Source organism: Engystomops pustulosus, chromosome 1 (assembly GCF_040894005.1).
Source record: "Engystomops pustulosus chromosome 1, aEngPut4.maternal, whole genome shotgun sequence".
Classification (NCBI taxonomy): Eukaryota; Metazoa; Chordata; class Amphibia; order Anura; family Leptodactylidae; genus Engystomops; species Engystomops pustulosus.
In genome coordinates, this window is record NC_092411.1 from 28725636 (window position 1) to 28752721 (window position 27086).

General features: G+C 41.5%; 1 protein-coding gene across 2 annotated transcripts in view; it reads right to left on the minus strand.

Moving 5' to 3' along the window:
* GHR (growth hormone receptor) overlaps positions 1 to 26735 on the minus strand; it is a 252529-nt gene extending 225794 nt beyond the window's left edge. For both annotated transcript variants that reach the window (XM_072136690.1, XM_072136680.1), the window contains exons 1-2: positions 26387 to 26735; positions 1323 to 1403 (exon numbers count right to left, since the gene is read on the minus strand). The gene's annotated coding sequence lies outside the window, so the exon portion shown is untranslated. The remainder of the gene's footprint in view (positions 1 to 1322; positions 1404 to 26386) is intronic.
* Positions 26736 to 27086: the final 351 nt, after the last annotated feature.

The following is a 27086-nucleotide window of genomic DNA, read 5'->3' on the forward strand; positions in this document are numbered from 1 at the left end:
TAGACTGTAAGCTCTTGTGTCACCCCCTCATCCTCATAGACTGTAAGCTCTTGTGTCACCCCCTCATCCTCATAGACTGTAAGCTCTTCCTAGACCGGCCCTCACTCCTATTATTCCATAGGACAATGTTATTACTCTGTAATGTCTTAGTTTATTTGTATATGTTCTCCATAATCTGTACAGCACTAAGGAATGTGATGGCGCTATATAAATAAAGAGTATTATTATTATGGTACTTGCTGGCAGGACACTCTGTACAATCTAATCACCTCCTCCTGCCTGCAGATAGGACACTATGTATTAACTGCTCATCTCCTTCTGCTCTATAACATGCTGACTTCAGATAGGACATTATGTACAATCTGCTCATCTCCTCCTGCTCTATAACATGCTGCCTGCAGATAGGACACTATGTATTAACTGCTCATCTCCTCCTGCTCTATAACATGCTGACTTCAGATAGGACATTATGTACAATCTGCTCATCTCCTCCTGCTCTATAACATGCTGCCTGCAGATAGGACACTATGTACAATCTGCTCAGCTCCTCCTGCTCTATAACATGCTGCCTACAGATAGGACACTATGTACAACCTGCTCAGCTCCTCCTGCTCTATAACATGCTGCCTGCAGATAGGACACTATGTACAATCTGTTCATCTCCTCCTGCTCTATAACATGCTGCCTACAGATAGGACACTATGTACAATCTGCTCAGCTCATCCTGCTCTATAACATGCTGTCTGCAGATAGGTCACTATGTACAATCTGTTCATCTCCTCCTGCTCTATAGCATGCTGCCTGCAGATAGGACACTATGTACAATCTGCTCAGCTCCTCCTGCTCTATAACATGCTGTCTGCAGATAGGTCACTATGTACAATCTGCTCAGCTCCTCCTGCTCTTTAACATGCTGCCTGCAGATAGGACACTATGTACAATCTGTTCATCTCCTCCTGCTCTACAACATGCTGCCTGCAGATAGGACACTATGTACGATCTGCTCAGCTCCTCCTGCTCTATAACAAGCTGCCTGCAGATAGGACACTATGTACAATCTGTTCATCTCCTCCTTCTCTACAACATGCTGCCTGCAGATAGGACACTAGGTACAATCTGCTCAGCTCCTCCTGCTCTATAACATGCTGTCTGCATATTGGACACTAGGTACGATGTTCCCAGTTCCTCTTGCTCTATATTATGAGTCCCCACAAAGCAGGCATCCAGCAGTAAATTCAGCAAATAACATATTTCTCTCATTTCTTTAGTAAACCATTAAAACCCCCAGAAAAATACAAGCGAGAGTCATGGCTGTAACATACCGCAGCCGGACGCCGTGTCATAGGTTCTTGTCATTGTCGTTTATGTGAATTCTTCCAGACAACTGCAGACCAGCGGGTGTTCTGTAAAACAGGAATAAATGGAGTTACTTCACACATGGCTGTCATGTTAGAGACTTGTGAACGAGCTTCTTACTCGGTAATAGATTTTCCTGTAGAGATACATACAGAAATCAAATGTTTTACATTATTTGTATGTGTCTTATACCTAATATTTATAAAGATGTCCAAATGGAGCTCAGAGGAAATTACATGGAGGAATCAGAAACATCTGCATGCCCCTCCCACCACTGATATGGGAGTGGTCATAGTGTAGGGGGTGTGCATACAGTAATATCTGCATGGCCTCCTCCATCCCCCAGAAGCCAGCAGGACACATCATAGGAGGTCCAGTGTCCTGCTGCCTGGAGCCATTTCACTTTTCCCTCTTAATTAATTTTTTTTTGTACTTATTTTCATTTCTTTTCTTGTCATTGTTTTTGCTGTGATATGTTTATTGTATTTGACTCTTTGTCTTTAATATAATACATTTCTAATAACGTTTCTTTTTAAATTATGGGCTTCCTTCTTTTGAAAAAAAAATTATATATGTATAAAAAATTTGGCATAGAATTAAATTTTCTGCCTAGCGTCTCACATAAGGCTGTACATAAGGAATCCATGGGGGGGGGGGGGAAGGTTGCTATATCTAATGAATTCATAGGGAGTGAGGGGATTTTATATAAAATAACCATGAGAGGTTATTATATGGGTATGAGAAACTAGGGAATATTTTAGGAAACAGTAGACTGTTTTAGTTTCTGAATTTTTTATGCTGTCGTGTGAGTTCACTCCAAAGGGGCCCACTGAGGCTCTGCTGCCCAGGGGCCTACTGAAACCTGGAGCCGACCCTGCCCTTGGCTATGACCAGTTTATCTGAATTTACAGATGACATAATGCCTGTTCGCTCATGGAGGTGGAACGGGACTCAGAAGGCTTTCAGATGCACTGCTCACTACAGGAGAAAGAAGGAGCACAAAAAAGGCAGAGAGAAACTGCTTTACTTAAAATTACAATATAAATATAATATATACAATATAAAATTGTAATATACTTCATTATCACCTGCACTTATTATTTCTGAAATCATTAAAAAAAATTAAAACATTTTGTTAGAATTTTAATTTGAAGAATTTTTAGCACAGGTGTTAAGACACATCAGGTTGTTACTCCACCACAAAGAAGACAAATCTGATGCACGTTAATTCAAGTAAAATACAGACAGTCCCCGGGTTACGTACATGATAGGTTCTGCAGGTTTGTTCTTAAGTTGAATTTGTATGTAAGTCGAAACTGTATACTTTATAATTGTAACGCCAGTCAAAATTTTTTTGGTCTGTATGACTAATGGATTTTAATAATGTTGGGTTGTCATAAGAACCAGGATTAACAATAAGTCTTAATTACAGACGCCTGTGATAACTGTTACAGCTGATTATTGTAGCCTAGGGCTAATGTACAGTAAATTACCAACATGCAGAGGTCCGTTTGTAACTAGGGGTTGTCTGTAAGTCGGGTGTTCTTAAGTAGGGGACCGCCTGTATGCTTATCTAAGCTACGCTGTCTGGAAGTTGTGCTGAACTACTGTAAAACACAACACACACACAATGCTTCAGATCATAGAACATTTTTTTTTTCCTTGAAAGATAACCTATTGTCCACATAATCTGCAAATTGGTGGAAACCAAGCTTCACTGAACCGGATGTTAAGTTTTTTTTGTTTACAGTTTTTAAAGATTTGCACTTCCAAGAACATTTCCTCTCACAATAATTCTACTTAGAGCTACAAAGACGCAGGACAATGTGTACTGTATGGAGGGTCAGTTTCATCAATCTATGTCATCGACGCTAGAGAGTAGTAATTTGCATATTTAGCCATAGTCATTTTCTCTCCAGAGTGACACAAACTAGTCATTTCCGTCTTGTTATTTTGGATTTTTTTGCCATTGAGCTGTATGGGGCTTGTTTTTTTTTATTTTGCCAACAACGTTTTTTTTAGGCATCATCATATTCTGCCTTCTGTTCTCATTGGTGGGTTCCTAGAGCCCACCAGTGAAGGGACCAACTTTCATTAACCCTTCTTCTGATCCTCTGAAAGTCATTGAGGCACACGTATCAAAAGCTCGGCTTTGTCTGTCTGTTTTTTGGGACTTTTTCTTGGCTTTTCTGCTGGTTAGATGTATCTTATGTTTTTTTTTCTTTATTGATACATGGTGGCGTTTGGTCTTTAGTTAATTTCAGACTTCTGTTTTAAAAAGTCTCCAAAAGTCGCAATCAGTTCCAATATAATTTGTGCCGCTGGTCAGGGGCAGCTGAAGTTTTTTGCTAAAATGTTGCAATTTTTTCATCTGGATTCAAGTGATAACTTAGGTTTACATTACATTATTTCTGGAAAAAATAAAGTGATCATACATTGTTCTCTAATTTTGATCTCCAGCATGTATATATATATATATACAGGCGGTCCCCTACTTAAGAACACCTGACTTACATACGACCCCTAGTTACAAACTGACCTCTGGATTTTAGTAATTTGCTGTACTTTAGTCCTAGGCTACAATAATCAGCTGTAACAGTTATCACAGGTGTCTGTAATGAAGCTTTAGTGTTACTCCAGGTTCTTATGACAATCCAACATTTTTAAAATCCAATTGTCACAGAGACCAAAAAAATTTTGACTGGGGTTACAATAATAAAGTATACAGTTCCGACTTACATACTAACTCAACTTAAGAACAAACCTACAGACCCTATCTTGTATGTAACCCGGGGACTGCCTGTATATATATATATATATATATTTATATATATATATATATATATATATATACACACACACAGCAGGACGGGCTAATAACATCAGATGGGAGCAGATATTGACTTTTTCTCTCTTATTCCTGCCTTCTGGATATCTGTTGTTAGAAATCACAGCTCTAATAACCTGAGATTGGAGGATTTGGTTCCCTGTCGTTCTGTACACACAGTCTATGTAATGATAGAAGATGAGGTCCATGCGTGGTAAAGGTGAAGATGATCCAGTAGTTAGAGCAGGATAATGTTTTTGGGTGCTCCTGTGCACCGTATGATTCCTGTAATTTCTTTAAATTGAACAATTCTCATTGAAGGAGACAGATTAGGGCAGTCATAGGCTCCAGTATTTGCATTTGAATCCTGGCTTGTATAGACAGGGAAATATGCTGCTATAACTGTAGTACAGTAGTATAATACAGTGAAAGAACAAAAAAAACATATTACAGTCTATTTGTGAGACAGATTTATGGAAACCACCTAAAGCAGTGGTGGCGAACCTGAGAGGTGGCACTCAGAGCCATTTCTGTGGGCACTCAGACCATCACCCCAGGACAGAGTTCACCAAATAGGACCAAATTCACCCAGTCCCAGGCAACTTAAGAAATGCTTATTTTAAAGTAACACTTCATTGGCTGATGGGAACTGTGGGAAAAGTGAGAAGGTGTTGACAAAACTGCAATATCATTGGAGGTCATCGTGCTGGACCAACCATTTTTACTCTACAGAGAGACCCTGGAGAGAAGCTACAACGAGAGTCTGAATTTGCCCTCCTTCTTTCAACTATATTGGTGGCCTCTGGGGGGCGATACAATTGAATGATGTTGAAGAACAGGTAGCAATAAGTTACTGCTTAAAATGCCATGTTGGCACTTCACAGGAAAATAAGTGGATTTTGGTTTTAGTTTGGGCACTCTGTCTCCAAAAGGTTTGCCATCACTGACCTAAAGGAACAAATATTTGTATTCCGTATAGCGATCAACGAGAGATTAACTTTCATTTTACAAAGGGAGGTTTCAAAATATTAGCTGTGCTGTGATTGGCTGCTGTGTGCAAGTACACGGTAAGTTCACTCAACGGTGTCAAATACCTCTGTGGTCATGTTTTTCAAAATCAATTTTGATTACAAAGGGAGAGGGATTTTGGCATTGATTTTCCTCCACCAATGAGTGGTGGAGGATCACAACTCCCAGTTGTAGTATTGGTGTGCTGAATTTACACCCCATTATTTTTTTACACGTTGCGATGTGACATTCATGACATGTGACCAGTGACATCATCACAGGTCCTTTAGCCTTCTAAGAATAGCAAACTGTACCCCATGTATGTGATCACATGAAATCACAGCAGCCTCCATGTAGGAGGGAGAGGAGTAGAAGTCCATGGAGGCTGCTGTGACTTCAAGTGGTCAGATACATGCATGGGGTACATTTTGCTATTATTAAGAGGCTAAAGTACCCGAGATGATGTCACTCTGGTCACATAACATGAACTGCATGGGGAGGAGTAGATGGGAGGGGCTGGATGAGCAGGACACGCCCCCTCTAATGCCATGTAATATAAGAAAAAAGGTGATTTAGTCAGTCAGTTATTAGGGCTCTAATAACTGTCTGTAGTCACTGGCTGTATATGTGTAAATGTGGTGACAGGTTCCCTTTAAGGTCTGACTCTTTGTGTGATCAAGCGTGGCTCTGTTTCCCTGCCCCTATGCTGTGCTTGTCGACGGCGCAGGATCATGGCAGGGTACTCAGATACTTCACTTGACACCCCTGGGCTCGGAGGTCTCATGCTATACAACATGAATAGCGCTATAACTTCAGTGTGTGCCATATTTAACCCTTTAGTGATGCTCTTCTACAACAGAGCCGGGACAGATATAGCAATGGTGTAAATTTCATATTCATTCGAGAAAATATGAATCAAATCAGGGTCCTTTACTGCCTACTTTCTGCTACTGCTCAGTAGATTTCGGTTACACCTTCATAAGGACTATACAGGAGTTCATATGCAATATATTCATTACTAGTGGTCTGTGCACATCATACAAGCTTATTATTAATAAAATCCCCTTTAGTCTTCTGCTCATAATAAAGTGGAGAAAAATGCAGTAGGGAGTTTTTCTGTGAGTTTTCCTAGTTTTTTTCCATAGAAAGTCTTGCTATAGTCCCTATATATAGTATAGGGGAGGGGGCTGGAGTCACATTTCTTGGCACTGATGTCATATTCTCCATAGCATCAGAATGATGGTGGGGGATAGAGCTGATGCTTAGTTGTTACATTGAAGGATAAGCTTCTATAGCTTCTTCTAGGACAGTAAAACTGTAACGTGTTGGAACCTGTCCCTATAAGATGAGGGGAGATCCATGGGATTACCATGTACATTGTAATATGGCTACCAGCGTTAAGGATAAAGCTCAACCTTGCATTAAGATGAGCAAGCACAGGCTGCCATTGAGTCTTCCAGGTTTAAAGCGCCTCCCAAACTAATAATCGTGTTCTATAGGGGCCTTTAATAGGAGCCAGAGTATGACTTAGTGGTTATAAAAGAGTTAAAGGGAGACAATTAGCTGTTTTGACCACACAAAGCTGGAGATCTGTGCAACCGTACCTTTACATGTGTTGATAGCAGGGGTGATCCTCGCCTGTCTGCTGCTTGAAGCAAACTATTAAAAAACCACCGCTCAACCTCACCCACAGGGTAAAATATTATGGGTGTCAGTGGTCCATCCAGTGTTTCCAGCCCTTGTTGTAAAAAGATACTAATAAGTGAAGGGCATACTCTCAGGGGTGCACAGTGGTTGACTTCAATATTGATCCCTTTCTGAAGTTGGTGTCACCCTGAGGTAAGAGGCTCAACTTGCCTCATGGTAAATGCCCCCCTAGTTGTTAGCAGAACTGTAAAATATGCATGCAAATTCCACACCTGTAGCTGGACTGGGTTGAGATCTCACAGCACAGTCCCTTACTTCTACTCTCAGTAAGTAGAAGGCTTCTGGTTTGATATTACAGCAGAGGGGATGGATAGGGACATCTGAATTGATGATTATACTCTAGCCTCCAAAAGTATAATGTGTATTCTTGATATAACCTGGTATATTCTAATCTGTCACTGACATCGTTCCTCAAATATGCTGCAGAAAGAACCTCTTGGCACCCAGGTCGCTTCACTTTTCACATCACCTTCACTTTAAGAACAAGCCATGTTCATGCATAAACCAGCAGCGAGTGAGACACGAGGCACAGTCCCTCATACCGCAGACATGATTTGCTATGTAATTGACTCTTTACCATCATGTTATCCCTCAAAATAGCCCATTACTGTGTATACCCAGCGATTACATCTCCCAATGACTTCTACTAATGTTTATTTCAAACAGCTCAGAGATATAAGCATCAGGAGTAAAGATACAATATAATTCCCAGCGTCATTATGGATTAAAATACAGCCATTAACTTCAAAGGGAAATTTCCAGTCTGTACACAGGGATAAAGCAAACAAAGGCCCGATAAAGACGCTTGTGTAATGCAACTGAGCGCCAGTCAAGGTGGCTGCAGGCTCTTTGTGTGTATTAACCCTTCTGACAGCCTTGTGAAGACATGTCAATAAAAGCAACCTACCAACAGTTTTCCACACAAAGCTGCAGAGAGTGTTATGCATTTCCACTGAGATCTGTGTAACTATAACTTTGTGTATGGGGTTAGTAGCAGCAGGACTGTGAAAAATGCATTTATATTCCAGGACTGTATCTGGACTTGTACACTGGTGTGAGAGATCTCTTCACTAAATGCAGCACACCCTCTGTTGTAAGTTCATTGGTTAAATATTAAAGCAAAGGGGAGGAGCTGGGATTGTTGAGACCAAATTTTGATAACACAACCAATGTCCAAGTCTAACTACAATCCAACAGTCAGAGTTATTTTTCACAGTCCAGCTGCTACTGACAAAACACACACAAATGTATGGTTACACAGATCTACAGTCAGCTTCTAGTAATTTTCATGGGTGATGTGTAAAAAGGTAGGATAAAATGGCGGTCCTGTGAATCAACCTTGGGAGGTCTCTGGAGATTTGTATATAGTTCTGGTGAAGTTTTTAAGACTAAACTGATAACTTTCATGATAGGCGGTGCCAGGCCATGGCAAAAACCAGTTACTTTTGGCTGGTCTCTGTAGTGGTTTACAACATTGCAAATAGGGGGTCAATTATTAATTTGGGCGCAGGTTACAGGGTTACAAATGATTTTTATTGTGTTAACATCACTAGGGGATTGAAATTTGAGAATTTTCTTTCATGGGAAAACCCCTTTAATGATTTGGCGCGCGAACAAAAGGGTTTCAAACTGTCTCCCCATTCACGAAGGTGAAACAGAACTCTCTAGACCAGCTCTAATTTTGCACCAAAAAATGCGCCACAAAAGGAGTGGGAAAACTAGAAGTGCTAGAAAAATAACAAATTCACAAGCCAAACTACAATTTTGCGCCAAAAGAAAGAACAGGTCATGAGTGTCGAAAAACCACCAAAATAGAAACACAGCAAGTGAAAAAAGTTTCCACCAGTTTTCTGTTTGAAAGGCGATAATAAAGGCCCCCAATAGAATTTGCACCAATGATTGGAACACTGCAGATTCTAAACACGAAGTGGAAATCATTGCGCAGTGCAGGTTTTTTACGCAGTGTGTGGATGGGATTTGTACAAATCCAATCAATTATAATGGAACGGTATAATCTCTATGGGTTAGCTAGCAGCAGTCCCACAGCAGGAGTCCCACAGCAGCAGTCCCACAGCAGGAGTCCCACAGCAGGAGTCCCACAGCAGGAGTCCCACAGCAGCAGTCCCACAGCAGCAGTCCCACAGCAGCAGTCCCACAGCAGCAGTCCCACAGCAGCAGTCCTGCAGCCATTATGCCACATGTGCCCTAGGCATCAGACTGACTTGCTGTAGTGCGTGAGATGCTCTCAGAACATTCACAGAATGTAAATAAAAAGGAGATTTCTCCCTTATAACATAACATAATACATTATATATAATCACATGTATAACTAAATGATGTAACGAAGATCGTAATGGACATAACGGTAGTCAATGAAAGCAATGAATGTATAAAGTTGAAAAACAAACATGTTAAGAACACTAAGTGACCTTTCTCTTAATGATAATTGGCGGCCCACATTGCTGGTATTCCGGATTATAATGTGTTCTATTTCTGTTCTGATCATTCATTATATTCCTTTTATCTTTTCTATAGAGCCCAATAGACTCCGGCAATAATAATATAATCCAATTCTCTGATAAGTGCAGGATCTGAGGTCACTGTATCTTTGACCATGGTGAAGTAGACGGCATGAAGAGCTGCAAGGATCGTCCTCCCGGTTCATTTCTACTTACGATAGTTATTATTGTTGGCCTGTGTTTCTACAAATAGCGTACATGGCAGGCCGTATATAATAGAGCAGGAGAAGCTGAACAGACTGCATTTACAGGAGTATACTAGCTTCAGACAGCATGTTATAGAGCAGGAGGAGTTGAGCAGATTCAAAATGGTGTCCTATCTGCAGCATGTTATAGAGCAGGAGGAGCTGAGCATCTTGTAAATGGTGTCCTAACTGCAAGCAGTTTGTTAAAGTGCTGGAGGAGAAGCAAACATTGGGGCACATTTACCTAGGAAGTCGAAAACTGCACTTAAAGTGTCCTTTCCGTTTATAATGCTGGGTGGGACACATTCAATAAGAACATGCACCAAAAATCATGAATCTGGCGCTTTCCCGCAATGGCCAGACAGAGTTCACCAACTTTTTTGTGGTACACTTTTAACTTAGGGCATGCGACACAATTTGCATGTTAAATAAGCGAGTCGGACTGAGTGCCGGACTGTCCCCTAATTTGGGTCGTATGGAGGCCAGTGCGGCTGCGCCACAGAACGGTCGCTTGTGACACAATAATGACGCGGACACTTCTTAAATACCTGTGCAAGCAGTTTCTCCCTACAAGAACTTGCAAATTCTGAAAAAAGTGCGGAGCAAAGACCTTAGTAAATGTGCCCATGTGCGCCGCATTTAGAAGGGGTTTCTGGCGCACGTGATCAGATTCCGGCTTATAAGACGACTTTTGAAGACAGAAAAATCTTCTGTCTTCTCTGGGGTCGTCTTATACGCCGGTAATCCCGTCTGCCCGCCGTGTATTCACGGCGGCGGTCGGGTCCCGGTGCATGGAGAAGTCTCACGGGCAAAGGCTTACCGGTAACACCCGCGATCGGTGCTAGCACCGGGTGTTTTCGCAGCGATGGCTGCCGGCAGCTTTGCGCCGCCATCTTACCTGGGATCGCCGCTCCCAGTGACGTCATCGGGGGCGGCGATCCGTCTCCATGGTAGCCTCGGGTCATCCGAAGACCCGAGGCTATTTCGTTTTAACCCCTTGATTACAATGTGCTGATAGTACATTGTAATGAATAAGGAGAAAAATCCCCATATACTGTCATACTGTAGTATGGCAGTATATGATAGGATCGATCAGACAACCTAGGGTTAAAGTACCCTAGGGAGTCTGAAAAATAGTATAAATAAAAATTTAAAAAAGTTAAAAAAAAAAATTATAATAAAAAAACCTAAAATTTCAAATCACCCCCCTTTCCCTAGAACTGACATAAATATAAATAAACAGTAAAAATCATAAACACATCAGGTATCGACGCGTCCAAAAATGCCCGATCTATCAAAATATGATAACGGTTTTTCAATGCATTTAAACCCATAACGGAAAATAGAGCCCAAAGTCGAAAATGGCACTTTTTTGCCATTTTGAAAAATATAAAAAAAATCTATAAAAAGTGATCAAAAAGGTCGTACAGTCCTAAAAATGATATCATTGAAAATATTATCAAATTTTGCAAAAAATGACACCCACACCACCCACAGCTCCGTACACCAAAGTATAAAAAAGTTATTAGCGCCAGAAGTTGGCAAAAATCAAAAAAATAATTTTTGTACAGGAGGTTTTCATTTTTGTAAATGTATGAAAACATTATAAAACCTATACAAATTTGGTATCCCCTTAATGGTACCGACCCAAAGAATAAAGTAGACATGTCATTTGGGGCGCTCAGGGAAAGACGTAATATCCAAGCCCACAAGAAAATGGTGCAAATGTGTTTTTTCACCATTTTCATTGCATTTGGAATTTTTTTCCCGCTTCTGAGTACATGGCATGGAATATTTAATAAAATAAAAATTTAAGGTACAGTATGGTAACATTTACAGTAAAATGGACGATGGTAATGTTGTTGTTGTATGCCTTATGTTTATGAGCGACAGTTTTCCTGCTATATACCTGCATGTCAAGAATTTAAATTACAAAAAGGACCATGTTAAATTCAAATCTGTTGTTTTTTTAAATTTTTACCGGTGTTTTGTATGCGTTGGAAAAGGGGTAGTCTTATACGGCGAATATATCTTAAACTCTATATTTTAAACAGGAAAGTAGGGGGTCGTCTTATACACCAGGTCGTCTTATACGCCGGAATATAAGGTAAAATGTGCCCCTTTGTGTCCAATCTGCAAGCAGCTTGTTATAGAGAAGGAAGCTAGTAGTGTAGATTTGTACCGTGTTAGTCATGGAGAGCAGAAGAAGAGTGAAGAAATCAGGCGATACCTGTTTGAGGCTAACTGAGTATATTTGATGGTAAAGGATGAGATGAAAAGAGTCAGCAGTGTGTCCTATCTGAGGGTAGTGGGGCACATTTACTTACCCAGCCACTGGAGTTCACAGAAAGTGCATTGTCCGTCTACCATCTTTTTAGTGGTTCATGTAAGTGCTTTGGTTTGCGCACAATTTGAAAATTACATCCCTCGCTCAGTCCGAATCAGTCGGACTGTCCGCCGGCAAGCCTCCTAAATTGTGTCGCATGGAGGCCGGCGCAGCTGCGCCACAAAAGGATTGCGTGCACCACAATATCAGCGCAGACACTTCTTAAATACCTGTGCATGTTTCCTCTGCCTTATTTAAAGGGCCAGTCCACCAATAGCTAAACTGTCCCCAGCTAATCCCTGTCAGCCACTAGGGATAAAATGCACCTTTCTTTAGGAAAAAATTACAGGCTCCAAGTCCCCTAGTTCCTGACAGAGGTGTTCTGCTAGCACCTTCTCTCCTTGTACCTGACACCGGCATGTGCAGGACAGTCCTACCAGTTTCCGTCTTACTGACTCTTGCTGAAGACCCTGGCTTGACCTGAGCTTGAATCTTTGCCACCCGCCCTGAGCAGACGCTTGAGACGGAACTAAGCAGTCATCAAAGTAAATGAACCACAGTTGAGGTCTTTGATAAAAAAAAAAAAAAAATTGCAAATTATAGAAAACCAGAAAAAATGGTAAAAAGAGAAGAAGACACACATGATGGATCACGTCACACACTTTATATCAAATACAAGAGATTGCTTTGATGTCATCGAAGTCTCATAATTACAGGACATACAGACTGAGAGCACATGAAACCCTCACAATCCTAACACTTCTTCCACACATAATTATCTTGTCATGTCACATTTCTAAAAGAGCCTTCTACATTCTCCATAATGCGTTCAGTTCCAAACCAAAATCCTGAAAGGGGTTGGCCACTTTACCTCATGTGTTCTGTAATGTGTGTGTAAGTGTGGAGGGCAGGGTATTAAGTACCATATACACTCGAGTATAAGCCGATCCAAGTATAAGCCGAGACCCCTAATTTTAACGCCAAAAAGTGGAAAAACCTATTGACTCGAGTATAAGTTGAGGGTGGGAAATGCATTGGTCACAGCCGCAGTATATAGCCAGACAGCGTCTGTAGTATGTAGCCCCCTGTAGTAAATAGCCTGCCAGCCCCCTGTAGTAAATATCCTGCCAGCACTCTGTAGTATATAGCCTGCCTGCCCCCTGTAGTATATAGCATGCCAGCCCACTGTAGTATATAGCCACCAGCCCCAGTAGTATATAGCCAGCCAGTCCCCCCCAGTATATAGTCTGCCAGCCCCCTGTAGTATATAATCACCAGCCCCCTGTAGTATATAATCACCAGCCCCCTGTAGTATATAGCCTGCCAGCGCCCTGTAGTATATAGCCTGCCAGCCCCCTGTAGTATACAGCCTGCCTGCCCTCCCTGTACTATATAGCCTGCCAGCCCCCCTGTAGTATATAGCCTGCCAGCCCCCTGTAGTATATAGCCACCAGTCCCCAGTAGTATATAGCCAGCCCCCCCAGTATATAGCCAGCCCCCCCAGTATATAGCCTGCCAGCCCCCTGTAGTATATAGTCACCAGCCCCCTGTAGTATATAGCCTGCCAGCCCCCTGTAGTATATAGTCACCAGCCCCCTGTAGTATATAGCCTGCCAGCCCCCTGTAGTATATAGTCACCAGCCCCCTGTAGTATATAGCCTGCCAGCCCCCAGTAGTATATAGTCACCAGCCCCCTGTAGTATATAGCCTGCCAGCCCCCTGTAGTATATAGTCACCAGCCCCCTGTAGTATATAGCCTGCCAGCCCCCTGTAGTATATAGTCACCAGCCCCCTGTAGTATATAGCCTGCCAGCCCCCTGTAGTGTATAGTCACCAGCCCCCTGTAGTATATAGCCTGCCAGCTGTAGAACATCTAACAATAATATATATACCAGTAGAGCCAAAAGCCTCTCTGAATCCCTTGACAAAGACCTGCTGCAGTTGAAACGCGCGTCGGGGTTGCAGCCAGCTAATAGTCTGTCCTGTTATTGTTTCTCCAATGTTATTTTCGCCACTTTTTGGCGTTTAGTTATCTATCACTGATCATGTTATGTCTCTTGTCACGTTGGACGTACATCTGTTGGTAGCTATGGTACACTCCTCACCTTATTGCTTTTTGTAAGCATGTATATGTATACTAGTGTCTATGATCTATTACCTCTTGCTATATTATATGTGCTTTTGTGACTTTAAATTACTTATTATCTGTACTACTCTTTTGATACTTTACTTTATCAGGACCTATTACCTGGCATGCATTATGTATCTCGCCCTGTGATGCATTTATCTTTTATTTTTATATAGTTTTTATGTTTTTTGATATGTAATAAAGATTATCACTTTTCCATTACTCATTTTGTAGCCTTGTGTTTCTTTTCCTCCTTTGCTTCTTCTTTTGGTATTCCCTGTAGTATATAGTCATCAGCCCCTGTAAAAAACTCTGTACCCACCATTACGACAGCCCGAGCAGCTCCTCTTCTATCTTCATGTACGCGGACCTGGCACTGGGCTGAAGAAAGAAGAGGCGCTGTCGCAAACATAGAGATAGAAGAGGAGCTGCCCACGCCGTCGGAATGGCTAGTATTCAGTTTATTTTTTTTCAGCACAAAAAAGTATACACGGTAATTTACCAATATACATCTAGTAATAGTTCTGCTCCACTTCCTTGATGTAAAAAGTGAAACCTCCTGTCTTTTACCTCATCAGCCAGACATTCCTGGCCATTCCATTCCTGTTCATGACCGCAGATGGAGGGTCATGTGATCTTTAACTGTCCATGAGCGATTGCCCAGCCAGGGCCTTGATCTTATCATAGGGTCCTGGCAGGGTGATTGCTCATGGAAAGAGATCACATGACCCTCCATCTGTGGCCATTTTATAGAGAGGAATGTCTGGCTGATGAGGAAGAAGACAGGGGGCTTCACTTCACATATCAAGAAAGCGGAGCAGAACTATTCATAGATGTAAATTGATAAATTACTTAACATCCTGCCCCCACCACACTTACACACATATTACAGAAAACATGAAGTAAAGTATCTGCAACACCCCTGCCAATACAATGGTAAGGGAGTAGTTGCGAACAGCGCTCTCTCCAGGTTAGGGAGTCATGAACACTCTAGAAGGTTCTAGCACTGGATATTAGGTAATCAGCAGCTGTAGATTCTGCCTGAACAGGCAAGGGTTAAGTGTATGTGATTTTGTCTACCAATTGTATTGCACCATGTACATTGGAATGTGATTGGAGAGTAAGCCACCACCTGACCAGGGTAACAAAACCCCAGGACAAGGAGGGGCTAGGTCTCTTGGAACCCAGCTCTCTTATCAGAGAGAACTTAGAGCGGATCACTCTCCATGACCACTCCAGCAATCCGGAATCTCCATTAATTCAGAATCTGTACCAGAATCGTTCAGGCAGTTGTCTGCCATTGTTCCAATAAAGAACCGTGAATTATTTTGCACAACCATGCCTCTGTCTGTTCCCTGGATAAGGCTGTACCACCAAGGGCTTCCCCATCAATCACCCGGGGACATATATCACGGACACTCAGGGGTTGCCCCAGGGAGAAAGAGTATATCAGCCTCTACCTTCATATTTCTCATACACACCACCTGCTGGAGACCTGCCAGGCTGTAGGACAGCCCTCCGGTCCCCATACCAAGCACCATGACATCAGCGTTCCTTAGGCCAGCCACCGGTATTCTGGGCCCCGGCTGCCTCCAGACCCCAAGAAAAGGCTAGGCCTGGGGATGTTGCATATCTCGCCCCTTTGAAGAGGTTTTTCCTATCAATGCAAAAAGGGACTAAGTATCTAATCGCTCTGGGTTGGACTGCTAGGACCTCCACTGACCACTATGGTGTCCTTTAAGTGTTCTTAAAAGAGGACCTTTTAAGCAGATTTTGACCACCATGCCTGCTGATAATGGGTTACAAGTCAGCCCCATATCACCTAAAATTAGCTGCCAGTGGGGCTCTGTATCTTAATTACAGCTTTTTTTCAGATATGTAAATTCGCTTCTCTGACTCATCTCTGGCATCTGTTACTTTCTCTCTATCAGGCTTGCAGTGAACCACGCCCTCTTATTGTGACTGACAGCTCTGTGTCTCTTCAAATCCCTGCTCTTATTCAGCTACAGACATAAAAAGCTCTATGTACAGATGGGAAATACTGTGTCAATTTTTTTACACGATGCCTTGTGCTACATTCATGACATGTGACCAGTGATATCATTGCTGGTCCTTTGGCCTTCTAATAGCAAATGTACACCATGTATGTGATTACATGAAATTACAGCAGCCTCCATAGAGGATGGAGAGGAGTAGAAGTCCATGGAGGCTGCTGTGGTCAGATACATACATGGGGTACAGTTTGCTATTATTAAGAGGCTAAAGGACCTGAGATTATGTCACTCTGGTCACATGACATGAACTGTCACCAGTAAGGAGGCATAACACATGGAAAGGAGTAGATGGGAGGGGCCTGCCGAACAGGACATGCCCCCTCTGATTCCAGGTAATATAAGCGAAACAATTTTTAACTAAAAGAAGGGGGTCAGTCTGTTATTAGAGCTCTATAGGAACCTGTCACTGGCTTTATTTGTGCAAATGTGGTGACAGGTTCCCTTTAATGTGTTTCATATGGATGTGTATAACTCTACCAGAGCTCCATTCACGCCTAAAGGAGATACATCATTGACAATTCAAATGTCTAATAAACCTGGGTGACAACAAATTCCACAAAAAATAAACCCTTACACAAAAAAACACTTGTGAGTTGGCTTTAGTTAGTGGAGCTGGTGTAATTTCTCCCACATGGTTTGGGTCCAGGCCATGAGAATCCCTCTATATTTGCAGACAGGAAGCTATAGCAACGTGAAAGTATTTTATCACGATACAGCAGATTTTTGCAGCGCTGCCAAAGCAAAGTTTATATATTGACTCTCTTATGGGTTTCTGTGGGGCGCTGACATGGGCTGATGACATTCGTCTGCACAGAAATCAGAAAGAGAACCTAAAACTTTACACCTGAACTGTGATTTTGGTGAATTCTAATGTATACACAGCATTCAGAATAAGCAGAATATACTGTATACGTTACCAAGTTACAACCTGGAAGGTATGGCACAGGTTTTATACTTATGGTTGTCGGAGGAGACAGTCAACAAGCCTGACGTTATGCTGATCCCAAATAGTTCAGCTATAGGCTTACAATTAGGAGACCACACTGGATTTTGTAGGCCCCCTAAATAATAATTAATAATAATTCCTTTATTTATATAGCGCACACAGATTACGCAGAGCTGCACAGAGTTTGCCAAATCGGTCCCTGTCCCCAATGGGGCTCACAATCTAATCAACCTACCAGTATGTTGTGGAGTGTGGGAGGAAACCAGAGGACACAGCAGAAACCCATGCAAAAACGTAGAGAACATACAAACTCTTTGCAGATGTTAACCCTGGGACCTATAATTCTGAATGTTATGTCCCCCCACAAAAGAAGGGGCTTCTCCCTTGAAGCCTATTCAATGGCCTGTTGACCAGATACCCTTGTTTTCTACCTATTTTACAAGGAAATCAGGAACAATGGGATAACATGAAGAGAGGATGTCTGGAACAACATCCCTGTCGAGTTCCTTCAAGAACTGTGTGCAAGTGTTTCTAGCTGCTAGTATTTATTACTTTTGCACAGTTGCTTTGTGCAGATTCTTGGAATTCTGTTAAAACCTAATTTAAAAATTTTTTTTTATTCTATATAGAATATTTTCAAGCCATTTGAAGTCATGTGTAAAAAGCAGCGCTTCACTATCCATTTGAAGTCAGCCATCGGTCTTCAAAAGAACTGTTTTTTTGTATTGGCGTAACTTGAAGTTGAAGGGCCCCAGTGCAAAGTCTGTGCCGGGCCCTAAGCTATAATGTATGGTTTATAGTAATAGTCTTCTCATATGGGAAAGTGACACCTTATAGGCCCCCTAAACCTCTTTGGCCCAGTGGCAACTGCACCCCCTAAAGTTACACCCCTGGTAATTCGTATTAATTTCTAAGGATATGTCTCCATTACTGACTGTTTTTAAAAAAAATATCACATTGAAAGTCAAGGTCACGGCTTTTGTCCATATAGAAGAACCATGTCTGAGGTTTCTGAGCAAGAGCTGGCCCTTCAGCATTGACATGACTAAAGCATACACACATGTCAACGCAAACAGAAAAGCTTTGTGCTTACAAGAAACATAAGACGCCTTAGAAAAACTCTACCTGTCAGACAGATTTCGAGATAAGTGGAACTGGAAAATACAGCCCCTCACACTCACCAGTGTTCACTTCAGAGAAAACAACTCCTGGAAGAGAAGCAAGTTCAGATGTAGCGGGAGGTAGAGCCCTCTACAAGGTCAACACTTGGAATAGCAAAAACATATAGCAATAAAAACATTGTATAAAGATATTTACGAGAAGTGGAAGCCTAGATAACGCAGTAACAACCGAGCTACCAACATGAGAGCGCCCATGTCAGATATTCTGGAAAGACACAAAACATGGGTTCACTTTACCCAACATGAACCTACATGCACATACAGCAACGCTCTCATTTCAATTGAGCGGAAAGGATTCAATGTAAAAGCAGGGAAGGTGTAAAAAGTCGACTGGATTCACGAGCAAATAGTGGTTGGGTCTGCTATGTCTGCAATTTATAGAAAGGTGGCAACTATCCAATCAAACTTAATTAACTTGTAATCAATCAACGGTGATTGGTTCTTCTTGCCTTTTGGTGTGGTAATCCCCCAAAATAAGAACAATGTCAGGGTGGCGTAGAAACCCTCCCATCCCTAGGTGGGTTGTAGAAAACCTTTTACCTTAACCGGACCAGGACCTAAGATGAGTTCTAACTTTTCAATAAGAGGTCAAAAAACCTTAGTTATGGTGTGTTCCAAAATAGTGTTCCAAATTGCATGTTAGATCCCATATATATCTATTAGAGAAAATTGTCTCTTTCTTCAATTATATGGCTACTCCTTCCCTTCCTAATGAACTGATATTCACCCTCTGCTGAACTCTAATATGCTAGCAAGAAGGACAGAAGCTCAACGTGCTAGAAGGACAGAAGCTCAACCAAGGAGTTGGGGGTGTGAGGTATTAAAGGAGCTCAATGGGGGACATTTATCATATGCAGACATTCCTGTGCCGGTGTATGACAAAGTCTCCGCCCCTCCAGCCCCCTTGGATATATCACAAGGCTCTGGTCTCTTGATGTATCTGGCGGCTGGGCTCTGCAAGTCCTACCTACTGTTAATTTTCACAGTTAATTAGCGACCATGCTGCTTAAATGGTCGCTAATTGTAGCTAACGCGTCCCAGTCCGGCCCACTCTGCTGCCCGCCATGGTCCCCCTTCATGCCCCAAAGTTGTAAAGCGGGAAATACTCCCAAGTGCTGGTGGTTTGCTAGCAAATGCTATTTTTTTAGGGTTTTGTAAGTCCCCCAATGAGTGCAACTAGCCTTCTCTACCATAACTTATGGAGAACTGATAATTAGAGACACAGCCAGCAAAAGCAAACACTACCAATTCAAGCTAAATACCAAGATATTTTACCATTTCTTAATGATTTATGCAAATTTTAATACAATTACTGATACTGTTTTTTGGTAACTGGCTTCTGGCAGAGATTCTGGGGAGTGACATGTCAAATGAACATTGGGGGACCATATAGTGAATGGGTAGCTTGGACTGCCGAAACTGGACCCAATATTAAAAGATCTCTCCTAGGGTCACATAATGGTGGTATTGAAGAAAAGACCCCCTCCCTGACATCCATATTCCCTAATATGTCTTCCCTAAAGTATTTTGCTTCTTATATAGATTCTAAAATTCACTGCTGCCAAAAGTACAGTAGGCAGAGGGAGCTGAGAACAAGTGAGGGAACAGGGGGAAAGTGAGATAGTGTAACAGCCTGTGAAGCTACAACATGGAGGAGATCTGGTAATGCCCCCAAAGCCCTTCAGGCTCATTAGCATAATTGTAAAATGGAGATTTTAGAAGGAAGGAGGCCATGGATAACAAATATAAGAAGATTAGCACAGTCACAGTGCCTGGATCTATGAGTAAGTGTCCCTGGGTTATCATGATGGATTTTGATGGTAGATTCCCTTTAAATATCTGTCATCAGTTGTACATCTACTAAATACAGGTGCGTTGAAAGCACACAAACCAAACAGGCAGAAAGACTGACACCCGGGATAATAGGGAAGGATCTCAGGAGAGTAATTAGCTCTAAATTATATGTCATTTCCTCAGGTGAGCTCCAAGCAGCATCATACGCAGAGAAAAGCGTCTTCGAGGAAAAGCTCTTTCTGTAAGAATGTAACATATCAATACTAAAGAAATTATTTGACTGTAAGAATTTCTGTTTCATCCATGTTTTATCATTTAAACCAAACCTGTGTAACTAATACTATAACCTCCCTATCCTTCTGGTGGTCGGACTCCTCCCGTGGTGACACAGCGTTCTATGTCAATCACATGTTTCCTCCGGTATTACCGCTCCCATAAGAATTGTTATCCTGGAATGGAAATTCTCTCTGCTTATGTAATAATATATCACAGCTTAGATTTCAGGAACACAGCTATATTATAGACCTAGGCTGTAAGTCTGTAGACTGCCAGCCATACAATTCTTATATGTTATTTTTTATGGTTACATCTTCATCCCAAATGAATGAGGACATGAAATTGTGAAGTACAGTATTGTAGAATTATATTGGTGGTGGAATATAGTAATTCATGGAGGCACAATATGGTAGCACATGATATTCAGTATTCACCATGCAAAGCTTCAGGCAGGGTTGAAGGAAATCTACCATCAAAATCCATTATGATAAACCAGGGTCACTTCCTCATAGATCCAGGCACCGTGACTGTGGTAATCTTCTTATATTTGTTATCCATGGCCCCCTTCCTTCTAAAATCAACTTTTAAAATTATGCTAATGAGCCTGAGGGGCTGCCCTAGCCCCTCTGTGATCTGGCTTTACAGACTCTGAGAAGTGCTCACTGTATAAATGCAGATGGAGCAGGGGGAGGGTGAATGAAATAATCTGTGAAGCCAGATCACAGATTAGGCTATGGTAGCTCCTCAGGTTTATTAGCATAATTGTAAAAGTTGATTTTAGAAGGAAGGAGGCCATGGATAACAAATATAAGAAGATTACCACAGTCACGGTCTAGAGTTTGAGCAATGCTGTAATATTCAACCAGCAGTCAGAGCAGAGGTGCGGGGGCTGTGGAACAGCTTAATGCAGAGAGCAAAGAGGACAGCAGTGTGAGGATTGTGCCTGAAATATAAATGCACTTTTCACAGTACTGCTGTTACTAACACCACACACAAAGGCCTGTTTATATAGATCTCTATGGCCAAAACCTCACACTTTCTGCAGATTTGTATGGTCAAAACCCCTAGTAGATTACTTTTCAATACACAAAAAGGTTTGTTGCCAATTCTTAGCACCAAGATGGATTCTCTCGCTCCCTTTACCACCCCTGTGGAAAATGTCTATGTAATGTGAGTCCTCAATAGCATGAATATACATTAGATCAGCAGACAAGCAACAACATACATTGGCACATTCATCACATAAGATATAAACTGCTACATTGTAATAATCATGAAAACGCATAATAGAACACAAATTCTGGGACAGTAAAGAATCAATAGCTACAAAGATGAAAAGATTGGAATTTTTATCATAATTGGGTTTGATTTTGTAAATAATTTTCATCATTTTATGTAGCAATGAAAACAATTATTGCGTATCATTGGCAGCCGTTCGCCTGGTCCTGACAGATAGCATCCCAATCAGATCTACATAAGATTAATGTATATCCCTATAAAACCACTATAAACTATTTCCTAGTAACGAATGTTGTAACATAAATTTCTGTGTAGCAGGCAGTCCTAAAGGACTGTATGGAGACCAGAGCAATTTCTCAGGTGCCCTAAAGTAAAATCTGTCATTTTGGGCTGAGCTGCAGGCTGTGTGATACAGAGCAGGAGGAGAAAATTGTATAGAGTCCTATCTGAAGACTGGGGGAGATTTATAATAGGTGTATGAGGTACAACTGTGCTAGTTGCCCATGGAAACCAATCAGAGATCAGCTTTCATTTTATAAACAGCTGTGGGAAAATGAAAGCTAAGCTCGGATTGGTTGCCATGGGAAACTAGAACAGCTCTGCTCTTAAACACTCCTGATAAATCTCCCCCAGCGTCTTAAAGGAAATCTGCCACCAGGATCACGGTTTGTAAACCAAGCATACTTACATACTGGTGTGTGCCCTCTCTGGCAGGATCCACTCTTCATTTAGCTTCTTATGCTCTTGTTATTAAAAAAATAGTCTTATGCAAATGAGCCCAAGGGGCTCCGGACTCCATAGCTGTTAATATAGCCTGAAGCCCCTTAGGCTCATTTGCTTGATTTTTAAATCCTTTATTTGTTAAAACCAGGGCAAAAAAAGCTAAAAAAAAGCAGATCCTGCCACAGGGGGCACACACCAGTATGTCAGTGTGACTGGCTTACAATCCTTCATCCTGGTGGTATATTTCCTTTAAAGGAAATTAACCATTAAAAAAAAAAATTAAAAAACACCTACAAATGCTCACCTCCACTCCTCTTAATCTTGATCCGGGAGCTGTCTGTCGCTAGTCTTAACACAACGGGATCACCCAGAAAAGTAATTTATAATAAGCAGCACAAAGCATGAGGACAGGATGTCCGGCACTCCGGGCTGCTAATTATACGCGTCCCCACAGGTGGTTTCTTTTCTAAGTGATCCTGGGAAGACCACTGAAGGGATTCAGATAAAGAGGAATTCTAGTGAGTATTTGTAGGTGTTTTTTTTATATTTTTAAATGGTTAATTTCCTTTAAACAGAAGAAAAGCTGAAGAGCTGCGCAGATTGTACACAATGGGGCTTATTTACTATTTTTATTTTTTACTATTATTATTTCCGTCGCGTTTTTCCGACTTTTCGGCGATCGCGCCGCCGGGACAGGGATTTAAAAGGGGATTGTGTCGCACATGATCGGATTGTGTCGCAGGCGCGGTATATACTAGGCGCGGTATATAACATTTAAATTTGAGTCACATAATATGCACTTACATACACCAGGAGGAAGAAGGTGAACTCCGGCGGACCTGATCGGGGAAGCGACACATGCAGGATATCGGGTACACGCTCATAGTGAATCGCGGCAGCTGTGCATTGTAGTCGGGGATCGCACAGGGATGGGTAAGTAAATCTGCCCCATTGGCTCAGATATATCATTGTGTCTTCGACACTTCTTTGTCTAAGTTTGCACTAGAAAAAGTGTCTTTGGATCTGGCACATGTATTTATGAAGTGTTTGCTCCACTTTTGTGTCGCGTTTTGCGTTTTAATACCCAGTGGTTTCCCAAGCCTAAAAGGAGGATGGAATTTGGTTAGTACAAGAGTTAACAAGTTCTACATATGTATATATGAAACTGTTTATCTCTTCTTGTTATTCTTTATGGTCCATGTAACAAGCTCCATGGCGTACATTGCTCTATGAAGGTCTGTTACATGCATTCTAATGGGGACAACCCCCGTAGCCCAGCATGGGAAGCAGCATGTAATATATATAATCACCAAGGCATGTGGAAGTATTGTATGGGAGATGAGCACCACTGCACAGCTAAAATTTACACAATTTCTCAATTGTCCAATGTGATATCCGCGTCCTATTTGGACGGCTCAGAGCAGGTTCATGTATATACTGTCCACACCATAGCAATCATAGCGCTCACAATTACAATGTCATATCTTAACAGTTACTTTACAAATTCAGCTCTACATTTTTATATATAATATCTCACTTGACTTTTTCTCCCACCATAAAGTTACAGGGAAGTTATCAGATGCCTGGACATTTTCGGGTAGGAGCCAAGAACAGAGTGCACCCATCAGCATAAACATGGGCTTAACCTGACCCAGCGTCAGTCACTGCTCTGCTTATACACATGATACCGGTCCCAGGAGACGCCAGGACATGTTACATAGTTACACAGGGACTCCTTGCTGTACAGATAATCTCTACATAACACTGGAGACTGAGATCCTACACAAAGTAAAACATCTGTATTTATAATTTATACTAATAGTCAAACCACATATAAAACCAGGGGAAAGAGATGTAACAGCTACTGTTTTTCTCTGTACACATTCGTAAAAGGAAAGCTATCTATCATTAAGTATGACAGCCAACTGTTCAGCACCTCCTGCTCTATAACATACTGCCTTAGTGTATGTGCAATATGCTCAGCTTCTCCTGCTCTATAACATGCTGCTTGCAGTTAGAAACTACATATAATCTACTCAGCCCCTCCTGCTCTATAACATACTACCTGCAGATTGTACATAGTGCCCTATCTGTTCAGCTCCTCCTGCTCTATGACGTACTGCCTGCAGGTAGGACACTATGTACTGCTCAGTTCATCTTGCTCTATAACATGTTGTCTTCAGATAGAACACTATGTAGGGCTCAGTTCATCTTGCTCTATAACAGTGATGGCTAACCTGTGGCACTCAGAGCCCTTTCTGTGGGCACTCAGGCCATCACCAGAGATGACTCCAGGTATCTTCCTGCAGTCCCAGACAGCCCAGGACTTGCTGTGCACAGAGCTATTTTAAAGTGACAGCTCTACCTGGGACTATTTTCTGCTTTATTGGTGTCCTCAGGTGCTGGTATCAATGAAAACTGTGGCAGAGAAGAGTATAAATCACACATTAAATTTCTGTGTTGGCACTTTGCGATAAATAAGCGGGTCTATGTTGTAGTTTGGGCACTCGGTCTCTAAAAGGTTTGCCATCGCTGCTCTATAACATGATGTCTTCAGATAGGACACTATATAGGGCTCAGTTCTTCCTGCTCTATAACATACTGCCTGCAGATAGGACACCATGTGCTGCTCAGTTCATCTTGCTCTATAACATGATGTCTTCAGATTGAACCCTACATAGTGTCCTGTTCTCCTTGCTCTATAACATACTGCCTGCATAATAAACTTAATTTTCATAGTGACAGGTTCCTATTAAATACTGCAAAAAAAGTATTCTACAGTATTTTCCTCTAAAGCAAAAATAACAATTTGTATCATCCTCTTTCATGAAGTTGTCTTATCCCCTACTCAGCCATTTATCACTTATGGCCCCTACTGAATCTAACATTACAGTTCTCACAATACTCCACAATTTCTTACCCAACTGCTTATGATATAGTCACATCTGCAGATTTTGTCACTTATTTTATGCAATTTTTGGAGATGTTACGGATCATAAAAAGGCATAAAGATTGAATCACAGATAAGACTTTAAAATATTCTGTAGCAAAAAAAAAAAAAAAAAAAATCGGAATATATCACAATAAAGACAACCTTATCATAGTCATAGGCTGCACTCAGCTGGGCTGGGAGATGCCGCCTGTCCATGTATTACTGTCCATATATTTACTACTACATTTCCTCTGTGGTCACTGCAGGAAATGTATATGAGTGCACAGATTGCACGCTGTGACACCTAACTACATAGGGCTCAGCATGGACCGATGTGACAACCACTGTAAATACAGGCGACTTTCAATTTACTTTGTTTCCTATTTATACCATTTTTTGTACAACATTGATGGAAATATAATTTATTGCATTTTTTTCCCCCTCTGGATAAAATAAAATAGCAAAGAATGCTGCAATATTTAGCTCAAAAAGCAAATGTGAACAAAATAAGTCTAATAAATTGCACAGATATCATCCCAATACAAATCAATTAAATGAGTTAATCGCTTCAATCAAATTTTATAATATTAAAAATAATATAATTTTATGCATTTTCAAAAAAAAGGGAAATGTGTATAAATACAAACAGATAACTCTGAATAATATCAGCAAAATCAGCAGTTTTGTATTCTATTAATATTATTATTAGTATTATTAGTACTGATTGGACACATGACCACCAATAAAACTGCCCCTGATATATGTGTATACATATCACATGGACATGCGGATGTTGTGTACTACACCAAGTATCTGTTTGGTGCTATGTATAACATATATAACAAGTAACAGATACAAATACAATGGTTTTATAAACAAGTCGATACATTGTAACAAGTCACATCAGGAAAAGTTTCTGATGACTTGGAGACATTGGGCACTGATGCCTGAATGCCCATTGCATTTACAACCTCTCCTGGTGCCATCAGAAAAGTTTTGCAGGATGAAGCTCTGGTTGTAGAGTTTGTACCAGGCTGCAGCGTGACACAGTGCATACCCCATACCCTATACACACACTGCATAGAAGAAAAGCATGCTCCACAGAGGGGTCAGTGCATGACCCCTGTACCAAGATGTGCCTATGCCAACCCTCCCAGACCCCATCATGCCCCTGAGCCAACATACCATGTACACAGCAGGGTTGCCGGGGCTGACTTATTGGTTGCAATAGAAATCAGTCCATTTGCAGGGCAGCTCTGTGCAGATCAACAAGCTCCTCTCTCTCCCCCTGGTGTCAGCTGTCAGATGGGACCTCTCCCTGCAGCTGGGGCTCCTCTCAGGCTGGGGCTGGCAATGGCAGGGATCAGATCCAGGTCACTGTAGTCCTGTGGGTGCCGGGTGAGGGTGCAGGGATCAGATCCTTGTAGCCAGGGCTGGCTACTGCCCTGTACTAGTGGGGAAGCTGCAGGAGCCTGGTGCGTGTCACTTCTATGGGAACTTCCAGGCTCCCTCTAGAGGAAACTATTGGGTACTACACCCTGCAGCCTGTAAAATAACAACAGTGGGTTTATGAGCAGGAGATGACTTTTAGTTTTCTCTTTAGAAAACTTAGTTATATAGGCACAAAGCAGTATTCTTTTTTTTTTACCGATTCATACAAATAATATATAATAAAATAATATATGTTCTATATATGTATAGGTTCTGAATGTATAAGAAGAAGAATAAGAAGAAGAATGAGAATAATAATATGCTTTATTTTTATAGCCCCATCATATTCTATAGCGCTTTATAAATCAGTCTTTACCTGGAATTTCCATAATACGTTTCTGCAGAGTAGAAGTAGACAGTCTTCTGCTGCGCCAGATTTATCATTGTGTCTGAT